Below are 17,986 nucleotides of genomic sequence, written 5' to 3'. Positions count from 1 at the left end.
GCTTCTCCCCAGAGACCGCCCGAGCAGCTGATGCTCCACCGGCGGCTCCAGCTCATGGGCGCGGTCCCTGCTGAGCCTCAGGTTCCTCCCTTCTGGCCCCGGAAGTTTCTGCAATTTACGTCTGCTATCTCCTGTGGATTGTCCTAGAAACAAAGATACCAGCTCTTGTAGCCCTACCTCGGTCTCAGGATCCAGCGATGTGTTACGGCGCATTGCATCCGTCAGACGATCCAGGAATTCGGATGGTGACTCGGAAGGACCCTGTCTTATTGCGTACAAAGCTGACCAGTTTAGGGTCTTGGGAATAGCCCTTTCCACCCCTTTTGCTATCCATTCTTGATAACCTTTTAATTTCTTGAATTCAGCTGTTCTATTTGGATTCCAGTGTGGTTCCTGGAGTGGGAAGTAATCTTTTACATCTAATTGTTGTGTTTTGTAATAGTCCTCTGCCAAGTCTCGAGCTGTTTTCAAAACTAACTGTCTTTCTGTCTCTGTTAGTCCACCCACTAATAATTGTATATCAGCCCAATCTGGATTATGCTGTTTGATTATAAGTCGCAAGCGCTCAGCAGTGCCTGCTGGATCCCTTTGGTAATTTTTGGCAACGTTATGCCATGCATCTAGGTCAGCAGTAGAGAAAGGTACTCTAATTAACATTGTATCCCCATCAGGTGCCACTGCCTCTCTCAGGGGTGCCATCAGTACCTGTTTCCTGGTTCGGGACGAGACAGGACTGCCCGGGGGAGAGGAGGTTGGCGTTGGTGCTCCTTCCGAGTCCGCATCCTCTTCCTGTCTCCTAAGGGGAGGCTTAAGCAAATTGGTTAATTCATCATCATCTTGTCCCTGGGCTGCTGCTTGATAGACTTTGTCTGACCTTGTACATCTCTGACCTATACTGCATGACGAGCAGCATTGTTTAATTCTTCTTTGGCCCTTATTATTTTCTTTTTCCAGAGCTAACACCATAGGATCACTGGGGGGTTTGATTCCACAATCTCTCTGCCATTCAGGGTGTTTTCGGAGAGAAAAAAATGCGTCAGCGTAGGAAACTTCTTCCCATTTACCTTCCCGCCTCAGAAACAGCATTAACTGAAGCAAGGTATTATAATCTAAAGTTCCATTAGATGGCCATTTGGCTTCATTTCCTAATTTATACAGTGGCCACCACTGGGTACAGTATTTTATAAGGGTTCTTTTATTTTCTGTGCCTCCAGCTCCTACTATCTCCTTCCAATGTGCCAGAATACAGCCGAGCGGGCTTGCTCTGGGGATTTCCTTACTTTGTCTGGTTCCCATCCTATTCAGAGTTGGAGTTCACTCAAATACTGTGCCACCCCCTTCAGGCCACCTGTATAGTGTATAGGTCACTCTTTATAAGTTCTCTTGTGCCTTCTGCCAAGCCTGCTTTGCTGCTGCTGTTTCTACCTCTGTCCCCTAGTTTTATCTCGATTCCACCCAAAAAAAAAAATTTTTTTTTTTTTTCTCACACTCTCTCACAGTTCTTTCCCAATTTTCTTCCCAAACCTCCCAAATCTCAGGTACCAAATGCGACTTCCCACACACAATCCTTAAAATCTCAGGCTCAAAATCAGCTTCAGAGTACCTCTAATAGCACTGAGAACACAGGCTCTGCCGTCTGGCAGAAGAGCAGTATCACTTCCTCGTACAAACTTTACACTGTATTAATACCCATGCAACCTGCCATCCTCCCGTTGAATAAAAGGTTCTGATACATCCACAAAAACAAGTTATTCCACGTACTCTTTCAAACTCTAAATTCTCTGCCACTAATCTTTCTGCAGAGGTTCTCCCAGCCACGATTCCAAATTCAACAAGCAAGCACTCCCCCCCAAACAAATGTCTCAATATCACACTCTCAAACGACACACGGCAACACGCACGCTCCTGTTTTACAAACGAATAGGCGACCTAATACACATCTACACACATAAAAGCAGTCCGACAACAACCAATATCCACACAGACATAGAAGCAACACAACAACATTCAAACCAGCTACTAGTAGCAAAAATGTTCGCAACACTCGCTTGTAATAGTTTCAGGGTCCCACTTATATTTTCCGACACGGTAACAAGTTCCGGTGGGACCCCCCTGGAATCACCCGATCCGCTCCCAGGATCGCTAGCGGCCGCCCTATCGGTCGGCGATTCCCCCTTGCCGGCTCCGGTAGCCGGTTGCTTGCAAGTCCCACCTTTACCCTCACAGGGACTGCGCTGAACGCGGGACGTCTCCTCGCGGCTTACCAGCAGCCCTGGCCACGCGTACGACTTATAGGCAACCTAAATGCAAAACATACCGTTTATCCGCAGTTCCAGGTCGTTGTCTGTCCGCCGCAGTGAGCGAGCCGAGGGGCGGAGATCCTCCAGGAAAGCCCTGGGACGCGCCAAGGATGTCCGCTCCTCAGCCGATCCTGCAGCCGGACAGAGTTTCTCCTGGCTGCTCGCCAAATGAAGAGCGGCCAGAACTCCACTACTAAAGAAGTAGTAAAGTAGGTACGTTTATTTCCAGCGCTGGGACGCACGGGGGATCGCTCCTCCAAAATCGTGTGTGCCGACAGCTGCATTCAGCTCGGTATTTATCCGGTTACAAGTTCCATATTCATTAAGTTTCCCAACACGCCTATACATATTCATCACCTAGCCCCGCCCAGCCTCGCTTCGTATTATAATGAACCCAAAAGTCATTTACATCCGCGTTGCGCTTGCGCAGTGTTGTTTGGTGTTTTTTGGTAGGGGTCTCCGAGGGTCTTTTTGATGAAGGCCGAAGGTCTTCCTCGTCCTGAACTTTTCACCTTTCTCCCCCGCGCATGCTCTTTTGTACCCCTGGCCTTTGAGACTGGTTTGAGCTAGTTCGCAGGATATCTGTCTGAGACTCCCCCTGGTTTTATCAGAGGTCTCTTATCTTTTCTTCCTGCCCTGGTATGCTGGCCAAGCTGGATGCATTGTTCCTGACAAACTAATTCTCCTGCTTCCCATCCCCCTGATTCACTGGAGCGTATTCCCTTCTCCTCAAGGGAGCTGAGATCCCAAGAGCAGCTCCAGATTCACCCAAGGGAATTACACAAGGTGATTTTTCTTTTCTTTTCTTGTGCATCCTGAATCTTCCAGGATCCATGTGAGTCCCCCCCCCAGGCACCTCCTGGAGTCTTTTCATATCCGTTCTAAGGAGCTGAGATCCCAGGCAGAAGCCCCAGCAGAGCTGCCTCAGGTGCTTTCTTCCCCCTTGCAAGAAACTACATCCTTCTGGGTTCACCTGACATTCCTCCCAGGATTCTCTTGGAGTCTTTCGATCTTTAATTTTGAGACCTGAGTTTATAACCACGGGCCCACAATCTTCCAGGGAAGGTTTCCAATACGTTTTTTCTCCTTTGGAGAAATCCACCCAAGACTTCTCCCAGGTAGGTCCCAGAGTCTTCACATCTCCTTGAAGAAGCTCCAGGAAGCAGCGCCAGATTTCTCCAGGGAAGATTCCCAAGATGTTTTTGCTCATTTGGAAGTTTTCTCTAGACCGGGATCCACTGGAGACTCCTCCTGGCATCTGCCAGGGTCTTTTCATCTCTGGTTTAGGCACTTGAAATCCTGGGTAGAACCCTTAGACTCCTCCAAGGCAAGTACCAGAGCTGATTTTTCTCTTTTCATGGTTCCTGGATCTTCCGGATCTACCTGACATTGTTCCCAGACACCTCTGAGAATCTCGACCTCCAAGTTCAGAACAAAAAATCCTGTCTGGCAGCCCCAGATTGTTCCAGGGAAGCTGACATTGATACATCTTTACTTTTGCAGTGAACCTGCATCTTCCAGAATCTCCCTGAGACTTCCCAGGCATCTCTTGGAGTCATTTGCCACAAGGAGGACTAAGGAACTGAAATCCTGGGTATCAGCCTGAAGGGCTTTTGTGCCAGGAAAGAGGGAGCTGTGCAGGCCTGGAGGAGTCCAGGGGCAGCCGCGCTGTGCTGCCTGAGGAGCAGCTGAATGTGCCTCCTCTTGTGCCGGGGCTGCGTCCGTGTGCCCCGCTGGGCACGCTGAGGAGCAGCTGAATGTGCCTCTGGCTGCAGGCTCTGTGTGCGGGCTGCTGCCGGACACAGAGGCCGCCTTGGCCTCCTGGTGCGGGGCGGGCGCAGGGCTGGGCAGTGCCCCTGCTGCTGCCGAGCGCCGGGCAGGGCTGGCTGGGGCTGTGGCGCCGGCCGGGGTGCCCGGCTGCAAGGGCCGGCCAGGACAGCAGCTGCCCCACTGCGGCCCTTGTCCCCGCCAGGGCCCCCGGGCCAGGCCACGATGGCTCCCACTGCTGCTGGAAGGACAAGGCCTGGCCCTGGTTGCCCCGAGGCTGCTGCTGCTGCAGGCTGACCAAGAGCAGGAGGTGTGGGATGGAGGCACGGCCTTGGCACACTGCTGGGCAGCCCTGGCGCCATCCCAGCACCGGCCTCTCCCTCCCTGCCCGGCCCTCAGCTGGTGCTGCCCTTGGGGCGCTGGGCCTTGGCCTTCCTCTTCTCCATGGGCACCTCCTGCCCCCCCCCTTGTGGCAGTGCAAGTGGCTGCAGCCACCCCAACCCCAGATGAAACACTAGAACCCACTGTTTGGTGGTCAGGCACCAATGTATAAAGACTATCTGGTTAGGGTGAGATGCCATCACCCCTTGGTGCGGTTATTTACATGTTCTAAATTGGTTGGTTCTTGTTCTCCCCTCCCTGTTTTATGTATAAGTCTGTAAATACTAATTTCCCTTAGTTAAATATGTATCAGCTCTAGAAGTTTCTATGTTACTCGATACCCCATTGGCTGTCCCCTGTAGTCCCTCCTCTGAGTTCTTCCCATTGCCTACTTCATTGTTAATCCTGCCTCCTTAGCCGTACCCTATTGGCGGTATCCCTTATCCCCGCCTTTCCTGCTGTCCTGGGTTGCAGGGTTTTCTATTACCATCCTCGTGAGCTGTTGAAATCAGGTGGGGCAGTGTTTCCTTGCCTCCTGCCCCCAGACTATCTTTCTGTTAATGGCCCATCATTGTCCTGCCGCATGACTCAGAGATAACTCCCTCCGGACTATCTTCTGTTAATGAGCCTAATCAACACTTGGCCTCATGACTCATTACCCCATTGTGAGATGCTCCACCCAGAAGGAAGAACCAAGCATCCCATCGTGGATATAAGCTGAGATTCTGAACACCAGAGACAACCCTTCCACTGGATTTCCAGTGGACAGGAGCTACACAGCCACCACGTGACCTTCTGAGGAAGAGCAGCCCCTTTTTTCTACAGGATCACCACTTCAGGAGGACTGCAGCCACCATTCTACCACACTGCTACCACCACCCTGATTAACAGGGTGTCTGGTTGTATTCTGACTCTGTCAGTTTAACCCAGTGTTTTCTGCCTTTATTTTTGTTCGGTTTTTTTCCTTTTCTTTAATTTCCCCATTAAATTGTTCTTCTGACTTGGTGTCTCCCACTAGTTTCTTTTCAAACTAGTACACCTTCCCCGAGTATAAAATCCCTGGACCCTCTTCAAAAATCGGCTCTTCGTCCCTAGTCCCTTCACCTGTGAATAAACCTGCACGCGGAACCTATACGAAGAGTCCCCTCCTTCCTTCTCTGCCTCTGCTGGTGCAACCCGACAGCTTGCCCAGGACAAGCTCCTTTGGGTGAGGAGCTCCCTCTCTTCCTTGGAGCTGCGGACACAGAGGATGCAGCCAGACCTCTGGGCTTCTTGTTACCTGGCTAGCACGCCCCTCACCCGCCTGCCTGGGGAGCTGCTGCCTCCTGAGCCAGGGGCTCTGCTCTGCTGCCCTGGGTGCCCCGGGGCTCCTGAAACACCCCAGGGGCAGGGCAGGGCCCAGAGGTCACAATGTCCCCTTGGTTCCATGGGGCCCCGCAGTGTCACAGTGCTCCCTGCGCACCCTGAGGCCCCACATCAGCCAGCGCAGGCCATTGCCATGAAGACTCCCATGCCCAGACCCAGCTGGAACCAGCCTGAAGCAGCCCCTTCCAGCACAGCCACTCATGGCAACAGCCCCAAGTCTGGGCAGGGCACCTGGGCAGCCCCAAATGCCTGTCCCAGACTGGACAGAGCCCGTGTGTGTGTGCCCGCGGGTCTGTGCTGCAGGAGACACCTGCAGCACTTGTGACCTGCACACCAGAGCAGCCGCAGAGGGAACAGGAGGGGGCCATTAGTGTTGCTCCTGGGTTTGTGGGGGGTGATCTGCAGGTGTGCGGTGGCTGTCAAGGTTCCTTTCCCTGTTGGAGCTGCTCTGGGTATGGTTTGCTGTGTCCATCTGTGTTTCCCTGCAGATGCAGGGATTTAGTGCTTTCCCTCTGGGGGTCAATACCTTGGCTGATCTGTGCCTTGGTGGGGCTCCAGTCACTGCCCAGCCCAGGCTCACACAGGCCTGCAGATACTCTGGGCTGTCCAGGCAGCTCCAGTTTTCTTGTCCTGGAGAACATTCTGTGCCCTGTGCCATGGGGGACAGTCTTGGGTATGTTCCTCAGTGACCTGTCACCATCTCCACTGTCACCATACAACAGTGGGTTTGTCCAAATCAAATTCTTGGGCTTTAGCAGCTACTGATGTGGGCACTTTCCCTCTCCAAAATCCATGGAGCTACAGACCCTTGAGGTGGGGAAATTCTCTTGGCTTAAATTGACATGAGCTTGGAAGAAGAGCCAAACCTTCAGTCAGTGCACTGGGGAGATCCCACTTTATTCCCAAGATGCTATGAAAGCATCAGCTCTGGGCCCTTTTAGACACGCTCTAAAGGCTCCAGGTGATGCAGAGCTGGTTCATCCTAAATCTGAATAGTCTAAATCTAAATAATCATTTAGGAAAATAATAAACACAAATAACAATACAGTGAATGATAATAGTAATAAAAACCCAACAAACCAGGAGGTTCAGGTCTCCAGGGCAATACTATGAGAGTCATTTGTGAAAAGAGATTAAAAGCTACCAGAAGAGGTTCCTAAAATCAGTTTCCTAATTGCCTCCTTGACTCCTGGTTCCTCAGGCTGTAGATGAGGGGGTTCAGTGCTGGAAGCACCACTGAGTACAGAACTGCCACCAGCAGATCCAGGCATGGCGAGGAGATGCAGGGGAGCTTCAGATGGGCAGACACAGTAGTGCTGACAAACAGAGAGACCACGGCCACACGAGGGATGCACATGGAAGAGGCTCCTGCTCAGAGAGGACCCTCAGCACAGCCCTGAAGATCTGCACATGGACACCACAGTGAACACAAAACAGCCAAAGTCTAAACAGGCACTAACCACAATAAGCCAAACTTCCCACAGGTAATGTGAGTGTGAGCAGGAGAGCTTGAAGATGTGTGGGATTTCACAGAAGAGCTGGCCCAGGGCATTGCCCTGGCCCAGGGGCAGGGAAAATGTATTGGCCGTGTGCATGAGAGCGTAGAGAAAGGCACTGGCCCAGGCAGCTGCTGCCATGTGGGCACAAGCTCTGCTGCCCAGGAGGGTCCCGTAGTGCAGGGCTTTGCAGATGGACACGTAGCGGTTGTAGCACATGATGGTGAGGAGGGAAACCTCTACTCCCATGAAGAAGACAAACAGAAACACCTGAGCAGCACATGCTGAGTAGGAGATGTGCCTGGTGCCCCAGAGGGAATTGTGCATGGCCTTGGGGACAGTGGTGCAGATGGAGCCCAGGTCGGGGAGGGCCAGGCTGAGCAGGAAGAAGAACACGGGGCTGTGCAGGTGCTGGCCGCAGGCTCCGGCGCTGATGATGAGGCCGCTGCCCAGGAGGGCAGCCAGGGAGATGCCCAGGAAGAGGCAGAAGTGCAGGAGCTGCAGCTGCCGCGTGTCTGCCAATGCCAGGACAAGTAACTGGCTGATGGAGCTGCTGTTGAACTTTTTGTCCCTCTTGGTAGGAAGGAGAAAAAACAGGGACAAGTTCCAGAGATTTCTCTGAGGAAAATGAGAGGCATTTCTCAGAGACCATCCCCCTGCTACTCAGACCCACTTTCCCTTCGTAGGACTGTTGCCTTCAGCTCTGTGCCTGGAGCTCTGCTTGGTGCTGGATGAGTGTCCTGTGAGGAGCAGATCCTCTGCCCACAGCTGCTGAGGAATCAGCCCAGCTCTGCAGCACTGACTTCAGGGGAATTTGGGGAATAGCAGACAGTGCTCTGGCTTCACATTTGCACTTGCAACTGCTCCTAGCACAGAAGGGCTGGTCAGCACCTGCAATCCCAATGCTAAGCAAAGGGGATGGATGGGAAATTTGGATTTTTCTGCAGTTCTTCCCCCTCTACCTGAGTGTCCTTGCATGTCAGAAACACTCAGCATTTCTAGTGCAAAGAACAAAGTGAGTCCTGCAAGACAAGAGCATTATTGCCTGAGGCTCAGCACGCAGTGAGAGCTGCTCTGTCCCTCTGTCCTATCCCCAGATGCCTCACGGCTGCACCTTTCTTAAATGGAGCGCGATTATGCTCCCATGCCACACTGAAAAGCCACCAGACACTGCTGGGAGCAGAGAGGTCCACTGCAGACCAGGAAATGTCTCACCCTTCCTCAAGGTCTCAGCACCCCACTTCCAGCCAAGGACACACCCGGCTCAATTCACCAACCCACCACCACCTCCTCCATCACAGCGGCTCTGCTTCTTCGTGAGCCTTTCAGAGAACACAAAGATACTTGAGACAGGTTTGCACCTTGCAGGGCAGTTCAGAGCTTGGAAGGACACCCAAGAAGGATGTACAGGATTGCATCTCAGTAAGGGAGAATTGCTCATTCCCAAACAACAAACAGAATGATTGCCTACAGCCCCACAGCGCAGAAGGAAGTTGGGAAGCTTGTTGCCATGGACATGGCTGTAGAAAAGGACTGAAAGAATCAGAGCTGACTGTGCAGCTGAAAATCCCAACCCCAAGGAGAATGGGAGCGAGAACTCAATAACAACAGCAAATCCAGACAGGTGGACGAGCAAGGAAACACAAAGAGAGGTTGTGTGGATACAAAAATGCTGCTAGCAAGAATTTTTCTTGCTATTTTCTAAGCCCGTGAGAGACTTTTCTCTCTCACAGAAGACAGTAGCAGAGTTCTATAAACTATGAACACCTGTGACCTTGCAAAAGCCTTGTTTATGGTACAGTAGAAAAATATTTTGACAACGGATGTTTTAGGATTTTAGCCAATCACCCCCAAGGGGTGGCTGATCCTTTGTCCAATTAGACAATGAAGAAAAGTCTATAAAAGAGTTTGTAAAATAATTAAATAAATCAATCTTGCTGCACAATTCCTGCCTGCTGGATCTCTCTCCTCTCCTTCCTACGGCTGTGGGATACAGTAATAGTGGAGGAGCAAGGAAACACAAAGAGAGGTTGTGGCTGAGAGAGGCCAGGGCAGGGGCAGCCGGGCAGTGAGGGCAGCAAAAGCCTCACCCAGCTGTGCCACCACCGGTGCTGGGCGGCTGCTCCCAGCCCCGTGCTCTGCAGAAGGAACTGGGCCCGGGGCTGCAGAGCTGCCCCATGGCTCTGCTGCAGCTCTGCCTGCCCAGGAGGGGGATCTTGGCCTTGGCCCCACGGTATTGAGGGCAGAGGCTTGGCTGGGTGCAAGAGGAGGAGGCAAAGGAGGCTTGCTCAGAGGAAGGGCTCGGCATTGGAGTGGGTCACACAGAGTTCTCTGAAGTCTCCCCTACACAGCATTTCTGGTTATAGTTTCCCCTCACTCCATGATCTCTGCTGCCTGGGGTTTTTCCTCCAGGGAAGCTTTTTTTCCCCTGTCAGCATTCGGAGAACCCAGCACAAGATCCCTGCACTCACCGTGGCCCTCCAGAAACCTGCGTGTTGGCAGGGCGCTGGCTGGACACGTCTTCCCGTTTGCAGGTGGGAAAGGGCAGGACACAGCAACCTGATGGGCCCAGCAGAGGTGATGCCTGTGCTTCTATCAGCAGAGGAATGGCTGAAGGCACTTTCAGAGGCTTCAATCAGACCTACTGGTCACTCAAAGTTACAGCTCAGGGCTCTCAGTGACTTGTTCCAGAAGGAGAGCCCCTTTTGTATTTTCCATCCCCAATTCCCCAAGAATATGAAACTGAAATCACAGACTCAGGGAAGCTCCTTATCTTTATAGTAATCCCTCCCTTGACCTTTCCCTTGCAAAGTGCCCTCAGCAATGTCCTGGGGGTGATGTAGAGCTGGGAGAAGACCTCCTGAAAGCAGAAGCCCCCTCTCCTGCCTGGGCACCGCTGGCAGCACACGAAGCTCCACAGCCTGCAGCCGTGCCCACGCCAGGGAGCCCACACGCCCTGTGCCTCTGGCAGTGCAGCAGCGAAGCCGAAGGCTGGGGGCTGTGCCAGCTCTGGGATAGCATTCCAGGCAGCTGCACTGCCCTGCAGCCAGACACTGACCCTGGCAGGGGCTGCAAAGCCTTGGCTCCAAGGGAGCTCTTCTCTGTACTCCCAGCCCAGCCTGCCCTTCCCCTCTCTGTGCCTCCCTCCCGTGCCCTGGGTGCCTGCCGGCTGTACCCCAGCCCTGCTGGGCTGTGCAGAGCAGCTGCTCCTGGGCAGAGCTGTCTCTCTGTGGCGCTGCTCTTGCCAGGAGCTGCCTCCAGCCCCGAGCCCAGCCCAGCTCAGCAGCGCAGCAACAGCCCCAGGCAGCACTTTCCCCTCACCTTCGAGGCTCCCGCCAGGTGTCCCTGGGGCTCCAGGGGAACCTGCTGTCAAACGGCCTGAAGCGAGCACTGAGGTCTCACTGCCTGCACTGGGGAGACTAACTTATTTCCAGAGGCATCATTCCTCCTCTCAGAGGTGAAGTTGCAACTCAATATCCTTTTTCATCTTGTTATTGCACAGGACACCCAGGCAGTGATCTCCCCAGGATGGGATCTCCTTTACCCCTGCTGAGGGAAGGGATCCAGACGGGCCAGTGGAGGCATCTCATCCTGGGTTTGGGTTCCCAGCATTTGAGGGACACCCAGTTCCCATCCCACACCTTCCACTAAGCCACAGCAGGTGAGTTTCTTCTTGCCTCTGTACATGTGTGCACGGAATAGACACCTGGGTGTGAGTGTCTTCTCTCAACTCCCGTAATTGCAATTGATGCAGACAGAAGGCAGGAGTGAGCTGGTCAGAGGTCAGGCACAAATGCCAGAGGTGGTCCCACATCTCCAGGAAAAGGAGCAGGTTCCTATGGAGGACTAGAATTGTCCTGGCATTCCCTGGCCAGGCAAAGCAATGGGGTGCCAACAGCCCTGAAGGAGTTTTGGACAGCTCCTTGCATGGGCTGCCAGGTGGGCTAAGAAAGGTGATACTCACTGGGACTTGGAGCTGACCAACAGGAGAAGCTGCTCAGGAATGGGGTCAGCAGTGTCCACCTTGGCTGACGTGACAATGAAATCGGGGCGTCTCACATGCCAAAGGGCAGGGAGCAAGGGCAGCAGCAGGGCGTGGGCCAGGGCACTCCAGAGGAGAAGAATTTGATGTACTGGGAGACTGATCCAAGAGGTGCCATGGTAAAGGCAGCTCTGAAGGCTGAAGGAGCTCAGGAGATCTTACAGGCCTTGCAGGAAAGCTTCCTGCCAGGACAAGAAGGATTTCTCCACGTTCCCGTGAAATAAGCATCCTTCTCTGCTGGCTGAACAGACAGAACTCCAGCACAAAGAGGCAGCAAACAGGACATGGAAACAGGGCAAGTTGCAAAGCAGGAATTTAGCAAACCTTGCCCCAGGATGTACGGATAAAGCCAAAAGCAAAGCTCCCAGCATTTTGGGAGCCGCTGGGAAGGGTAGAGGAAGCCCAAGGAGCTGTTGCAGGAATAGAGGGTCCTGCTGAATGAGTCGCACCCATCCTGGAGGCCTGGCACAAGTGGGCACTGGGGCTGGTGGCCTCCTATGTGCATGTCAGCCTAGGAGATGGTCATACACCCTTCCTCTGGGAGGGACTGTGCCTGTCCATGCACGTGGCTCTAGACTCTGCAGAATCTACTTGAAGACAGGCTGAGGAGCTAAATACGTTGGCATGAATGCAGAATTGGGTCTCCAAAACCCATGTGGTTGAATTTGTCTCTTTAGGTTGAAACCTCTTCATTTTGACTACATTCCTGAAGTCTCAGCTTAAGAGTTGAGGGATTAGGGAAAATCAACAGGATGTTTACATTGGCCAAATCCCTGAGCATGTCAAGGTCCCTCTGCACTCAAGGTCCCTTGTGCCAGCTGCCCAGGGATGGGTGAGGATGGCTCATCCTGAAGCGCAGTCGCTCACGGGATCATGGAATGATGGAATCATAGGATGGGCCTGGTTGGAAAGGGCCTTTAAAGGCCATCTAGTCCAACCAGCTGCCATGGGCAGGGACATCTTCAAGCAGAGCAAGCTGCTCAAAGCCCTGTCCAACGTGGCTCTGGATGTTCCCAAGGATGAGGCACCCAACACCTCCCTGGGCAGCCTGTTCCTTGCTGTCACCACCCTCTGTGTAAAAAATCTCTTCCTCATGGTGGGATCTCTTGGATGACAGTGTGAGGAGCAGCAGGCCAGCAGAGCTCATGGAAGGAAGAGACTCATTTCATGGCACTGCTGGCCTGGGCAGAATTACCATGGCTCAGAAAGGCAGCAGCTGGTGCAAAGGAATCCAAACCTGGGGTGGTGGTAAAAGAGCAAACAGGACTGGGCTGAGTGCTTGAGAGAGGATGAGGCTTGTGGTGATGCGATACCTTTATTGTAGTTTTATGTAAGTTTTCTGTACCCCAATGGTTCATCCCTACCTTCCCCACTCCTATTTCCAGTTGGTTTCCCCCAGACCCAAGCCTCTCCCCTGCTGCTCCCTACATGGTTGTTCTCCTCCCCTTGTTCTAGCTCTTTCCCTATCAATCACCCAAACCCCTCCTGTTGTTCCCCAAGGTCCAGGGTCCATCATGTGAAACCTCCCAATTTACCCTTATATGGTCCCCATCAATCCCCCGAGACCCTACCCCTCTAGACACCTCCCCCTTTGGAAATCCCCTAAACCTCGATGCCCCATTGGGGCATGTGATCCCTTGCCCCTCCTCCCCTAGGGGCTATTGGCCCAAGGCAATGTCTATCCTCGTCCACATCCCTCCCTTAGAGATTTCTATTGGTCCCCAGTTAAGCCATCCCCATTGTACCACCTCCCTTTATAAGGGGTTCCCTGGAGCTGCTGGAGGCTTGTCTCCTGGGAGTTGCCTGCAATAAACTTGGATTATCCCGTGTGGCAAGCCTCCTTGCTACTTTTTATCCTCTCCCTCGTCGGGACTGCTGACAGCCACTGTGCCTGGAGCTTCAGCTCCGGTGGGCAGAGCTGAGCTCCTGAGGAGCAGCTTTAAAGCCGAGAGCCTCCAGCTGCTCCCCACTCCTGTCGCACACCGCAGGAGCTAGCCTGGGCAGTGGTCAGTGGCGGTCATTGCGACGAGGCTGATGAGGAAAGAGGACTCCCCGTCCTGGCCTTCCCAGAGGGTCCTTCCCCAAGAGCTTTGAAGCTGCCTGCAAGGGCCTGAGCTCTTGGTGCCCTTGGCCATGGCAGTTGTCTGCACCAGTGAGGTCTGTGAGGAGACAAGTTGTCCTCGTGGCACTGGGGCTGTGTCCAGGCAGCCCTGGGGACGCTGGGCACCGTTACACTGCTGTCCTTCCCTGGGCACTGCCCTTCACAGCCCAGGCTGCCTCCAGGGAGAGCCCTGGGCTCTGAGAGGGACAGGATCTCCCGTCCCAGAGGCCGGGATTCAGGCCTTGGTCCTTCTGCTCCATCAAACAAAGGCTTTGCTCAGCACCAGAGCCACCTGCCCAGTGCCTCTGCCTGCCTGCAATCACAGCCTCCAGTGACTGGCTCAAAGGAGGCCCTGGGGAGGCTCCATCAGAAAGGGCTTTCAGTGGCAACTCTGAATGCTCCAAGACACTTGGGGTTTCTCTTCTGACTTGGATTTCTTGAGGGACTGCTGCTATCTCCTCTCAGGACCTGAGGATCCTGGACTCAGAACACCAAATACACTGCAGGGCTCATTAAAATGAAGAAAGGCCTAATGAGTCGCTGCCTTCCCACCCACCCCCTTTGTCAAGTCCTCAAGGATTATACAGCTAATTAGACATTGGAGGATTAGAGAGAAAGATTCCAATGACCCCTTTGAAGACATGATAGCAGCACTGTGCAGCTGACCTTGATCCAGGGTTTCCTAAGGAGATCATGACCAATGGAGAAACAGTTCCTCGTGGCCCAACACAGGATGGACAGCTGTGCCCATCACCTCCAGCCCCCAGCCCTTTCTCCCAGTGGCTGCCTGGGACCTGCCTCACTTTCTGTCACATGAGACTTCTGAATTCTGTAGTGAAGTCACAGCTCCTTTGCACCAACTTCCACCTCCTTTCACCCTAGATCTGGCTGCAAACAGGCAGGGAAGGGTTTCTGCTAATTAAAAACCTGAAAAGATATTAATTAAAAATAATAACAAAAGAACCACCTCCCCTCTACCCCTCCCAAAACTCCAAACTAAACCCACCAGCAATAAAATAAGTAAACAAACAACCACAAACCAAAAGCCCCACCAAACTCCGGAGGTGAAACACGATAAACAGTAAAACACAATAAATGAGTCCCACATCCTCCACGACCTCTGCAGACGGTGCCCGCTCGGGCAGGGAGGTGCTGCACAGGGCCAGGTCGGCCTGGTGCCCTGCCCAGGGCCCCCTCACAGCCCCACGGCTCCCGGTCCCGCTGAGGTTTCGGGGAGTGTCGGCTGTCTCTGCCTCGCCGTCCCGCAGCTGCCGGCACACCACGCTGGCCCTGCCCGTCCCCCTGCTCGTCCAGGACTCTGCCCCATGTCCAGCACTGCAGGATCTCCACGTGCCCATCGCACCAGCTCCCGCTGCCCACTAGCCACAGGGATACAGAGACAGCGGGGCCTGGGGACGGCAGAGATGTCACCAGCTGGCTCCACACTGAGCACTGGGGGTTCTGCAATGGGCGGGATATTCAGTTCGTGGCTTCCTGTTACCTTAGTTCAGATGTGCAAAACAGCTGCTGCTGAGAGAATCCTATCTCAGACTGACGGGTTCCCTCCCAAAATGCTGCGTTCAGTTCTGAGCCAGCACTAAGAAATCCAAGAGCAAAATAGCAGGCTGATTACAGAATCTTGTAAAATGACATCCAAGAACATTTTGTTATAAAATCACAAATACTAACAGAAGCTGAGAAAACCAACAACATTAGAAAACAAGCTTCAAGCACCTGGACTGGAAGAGCTCAGGCAATAAATTTAATTGGAATGAAGTCTTCTTTCGAAAATGTGAGCACTGCCATCAAATTTCCAAAACCAGTGAAAGAGGGAACCCCAGAAGCAGAAGCCCAGAGGCTTCACACACAGCAATGACATAGAACAGGGCAGGGCAAGCAGCTGCAAAATTTGTAACTTCTCCATTGCAATGAAGGCCTTATTTTAATTTTACTGTAGCCACTATTAATAAAGTGCAAGATTTGAGAGTCTTGAAAAATAAAAATAAATAAATAATAAAAGACTCCCACCATACCAAAAAGACAAACCTCATTTTTTTTTTACTGTCATTAGGCTGCTGAAAAAAGCAATCAAATTATCCTGCAAGTTCAGAGGTACAAAAGAAATCTGACTTGCATTTCTGCACCAAACCACAGGAGGGTTTGTCCAGTTGGACATTCAGATTAGGAACAAAAAAATTCATATTTTCTAAGATATTTTTCATGGTCATCGTCAATTTTTTTTAAGGCAGATTGAACCAAAGACCTATTATATTCTTGCTGGGAAGAAAGATGCTTTGAGTTATTTAAGCTTTGAGGTGCATTTAAAAATGACTTTAATGAAAGGCAGATACTCCCAGGCTTGAAAGTAAGGCACAAGTAAAAGTGGTCACTTGCCTGCAATACTTGCAGGAAGAACACATTGAAACGCCCTTTCACATGAAAATCTAAAAAAATCTTCAATCTAATTATGGACAACAGCAGGCGGAGACAAGAGGAGAGCTGTTACAAATTCTGAGTTTGGTTTTCAAAGTGATTGACAGCAAAGCCTGTGTTTAACTTCAGCAGAGTTGTGTTCAGCGGCTCTGAAAACCAGAGACACGCTGTCTGAAGTGACAGAGACATGTCTGCACCTGGGTCACATCCCTTTCAGCCACCAATTGCACAGTGACAGCTGCTCCCCCACAGGAAAATGGTCTTCGGGATCATTTTAAGCACAAGCACAAGCACAAGCCCAGCGCAGTGTCAGCCCCTGCCCAGCTGCAGGTGAAGCCCAGGAGGGGAAGGAGGGATTGATTTGGGAGCTCCTGACTGCCCTCAGTGGACCTGGGCCTGGAGCCGTTCCCCCCTTGCCGAGCAGCAGCTGCGGAGCAGGAGCGGTGCCCGATGTGCCCCATCGTGTTTGGGGTGGCCAGGCCGTGGGGCCTGGGGGGCTGGGGAAGGGCTGGGGGGGCAGGTGCTGGGGCAGGGAGCAGTTGGGCTGGGGCGGGGACTCTCCAACCGCCCTGGATGTGGAACTGGAGCCCAGCAACTGCCAGAACGGCTGATGGAGCCCCAGCAGGTGAGTGGGGAAGGGGCAGCTCTCCCTGGGCCAGGCCCAGAGGGGCTCTGCGTGGGCCTGGGCTGTCCCACGGGGAACAGTTCCCTTTGGGAACAACAGGGCATTCCCGGGGGGCTGTTCCAGAGCTGGCGGCAGCTTTGGTGCTGGCCTGGGGACAGGCCTGGCAGGGAACGGGGACTCCTGGCCATGCCAGGGCACACCCACATCTCCTCCTCCCATCACCACGGCCACTAACGAGGGAGCAGCTTTTCACTGCATTGCCAGCACCCCAGTTTACAGCCAGCCTCAGCACCTGCCAGAGGCTGCAATGGCTTTCTCCCAGTCCCCTCCCAGATGATTCCTTGCGGCCCAGAGGAGCCCACAGGAAGGATCAGAGGGTGCTCAGGGGGCTGGAGCACTTCTGCTATGGGAAAGGCTGGGACAGCTGGGACCACTCTGCCTGAAGAAGGCTTGGGAGAGACCTTAGAGCTCCTTCCAGCACCTGAAGGGACTCAGGAAGAGCCCGGGAGGGACTTTGCAAGGACCTGCAGGGACAGCACAAGGGGGAATGGCTTCCAACTGACAAAGGGCAGGGTTCAGTTGGATAGTGAGAAGAAATTCCTCCCTGGAGGAGGAATGGTGAGGAAGGTGGAAAGGCCCTGGCACAGGTTGCCCACAGCAAACAGGGGTCACCCTGGAAATATTCAAGGTCAGGCTGGATGGGGCTCTGAACAACTTGCCTTCTGGTGTTCTAATCAGGTAAGACAGTTCCTGCAGGTTGTTTCATTTTCCAGCTCTGGGGCTGAAAGGATTCCTAAGGAGGGGAGGAAGAGCTAAGCTGGAATTCCTGAGCTGAGGAAGGCTGGGAAAACATTTAGGACCAACTGCCTCAGGGACAGCCATGCAAACGTGAGTGTGCTCATCCCCGTATTCTTCCAGGTGGTCCAGGAGCTTGGAGTGAGCCAGCAGTTCCCTTCTCACATGTCTTCTCAACAGGGATCTTCCTCAACAGCCTCTGAGGTGAGTACAACTCTGCTGAGCTGACTCAGGACCGTTTTGCAATGGGACTTAAGGGAAAGGAACTGCAGGAACCCTGCAAAGGGGAAGCTGCTCAGCCGTGGCTCTCCTGTCCCTGAGTGGGGTTCATTTCTCCGTGCCTGACTTCTGGATCCCCACTGTACCTCAGAGGAGACTTCTTTCCTCTGCTTGGTCAGTTTAACAACGTCTTTGACAGTGAACATGTACAACTATAAGAGGAATCTGATCTCAGATGGCACTGTTTAATTCTGCTGTGGTCACAGGAATCCATGTCCTAAGCATATTCAATGTGCTCAGTGCAGAAATAGATTTCATAGGTTTAAGTAGATTTTGAAATTGGTTCTCCATCAGGGAACACCCATTCTTGTTGGGATCAGAAGAGGCATCTCAGGTGGTACTTTGGAATAGGTGAAAGGGTTAAGATCACGGTACTTGTGAAAGCATTATGAAAACATAAGA

Source organism: Corvus hawaiiensis, chromosome 25 (assembly GCF_020740725.1).
Source record: "Corvus hawaiiensis isolate bCorHaw1 chromosome 25, bCorHaw1.pri.cur, whole genome shotgun sequence".
NCBI lineage: Eukaryota > Metazoa > Chordata > Aves > Passeriformes > Corvidae > Corvus > Corvus hawaiiensis.
Note: the sequence above shows the minus strand (reverse complement) of the source record.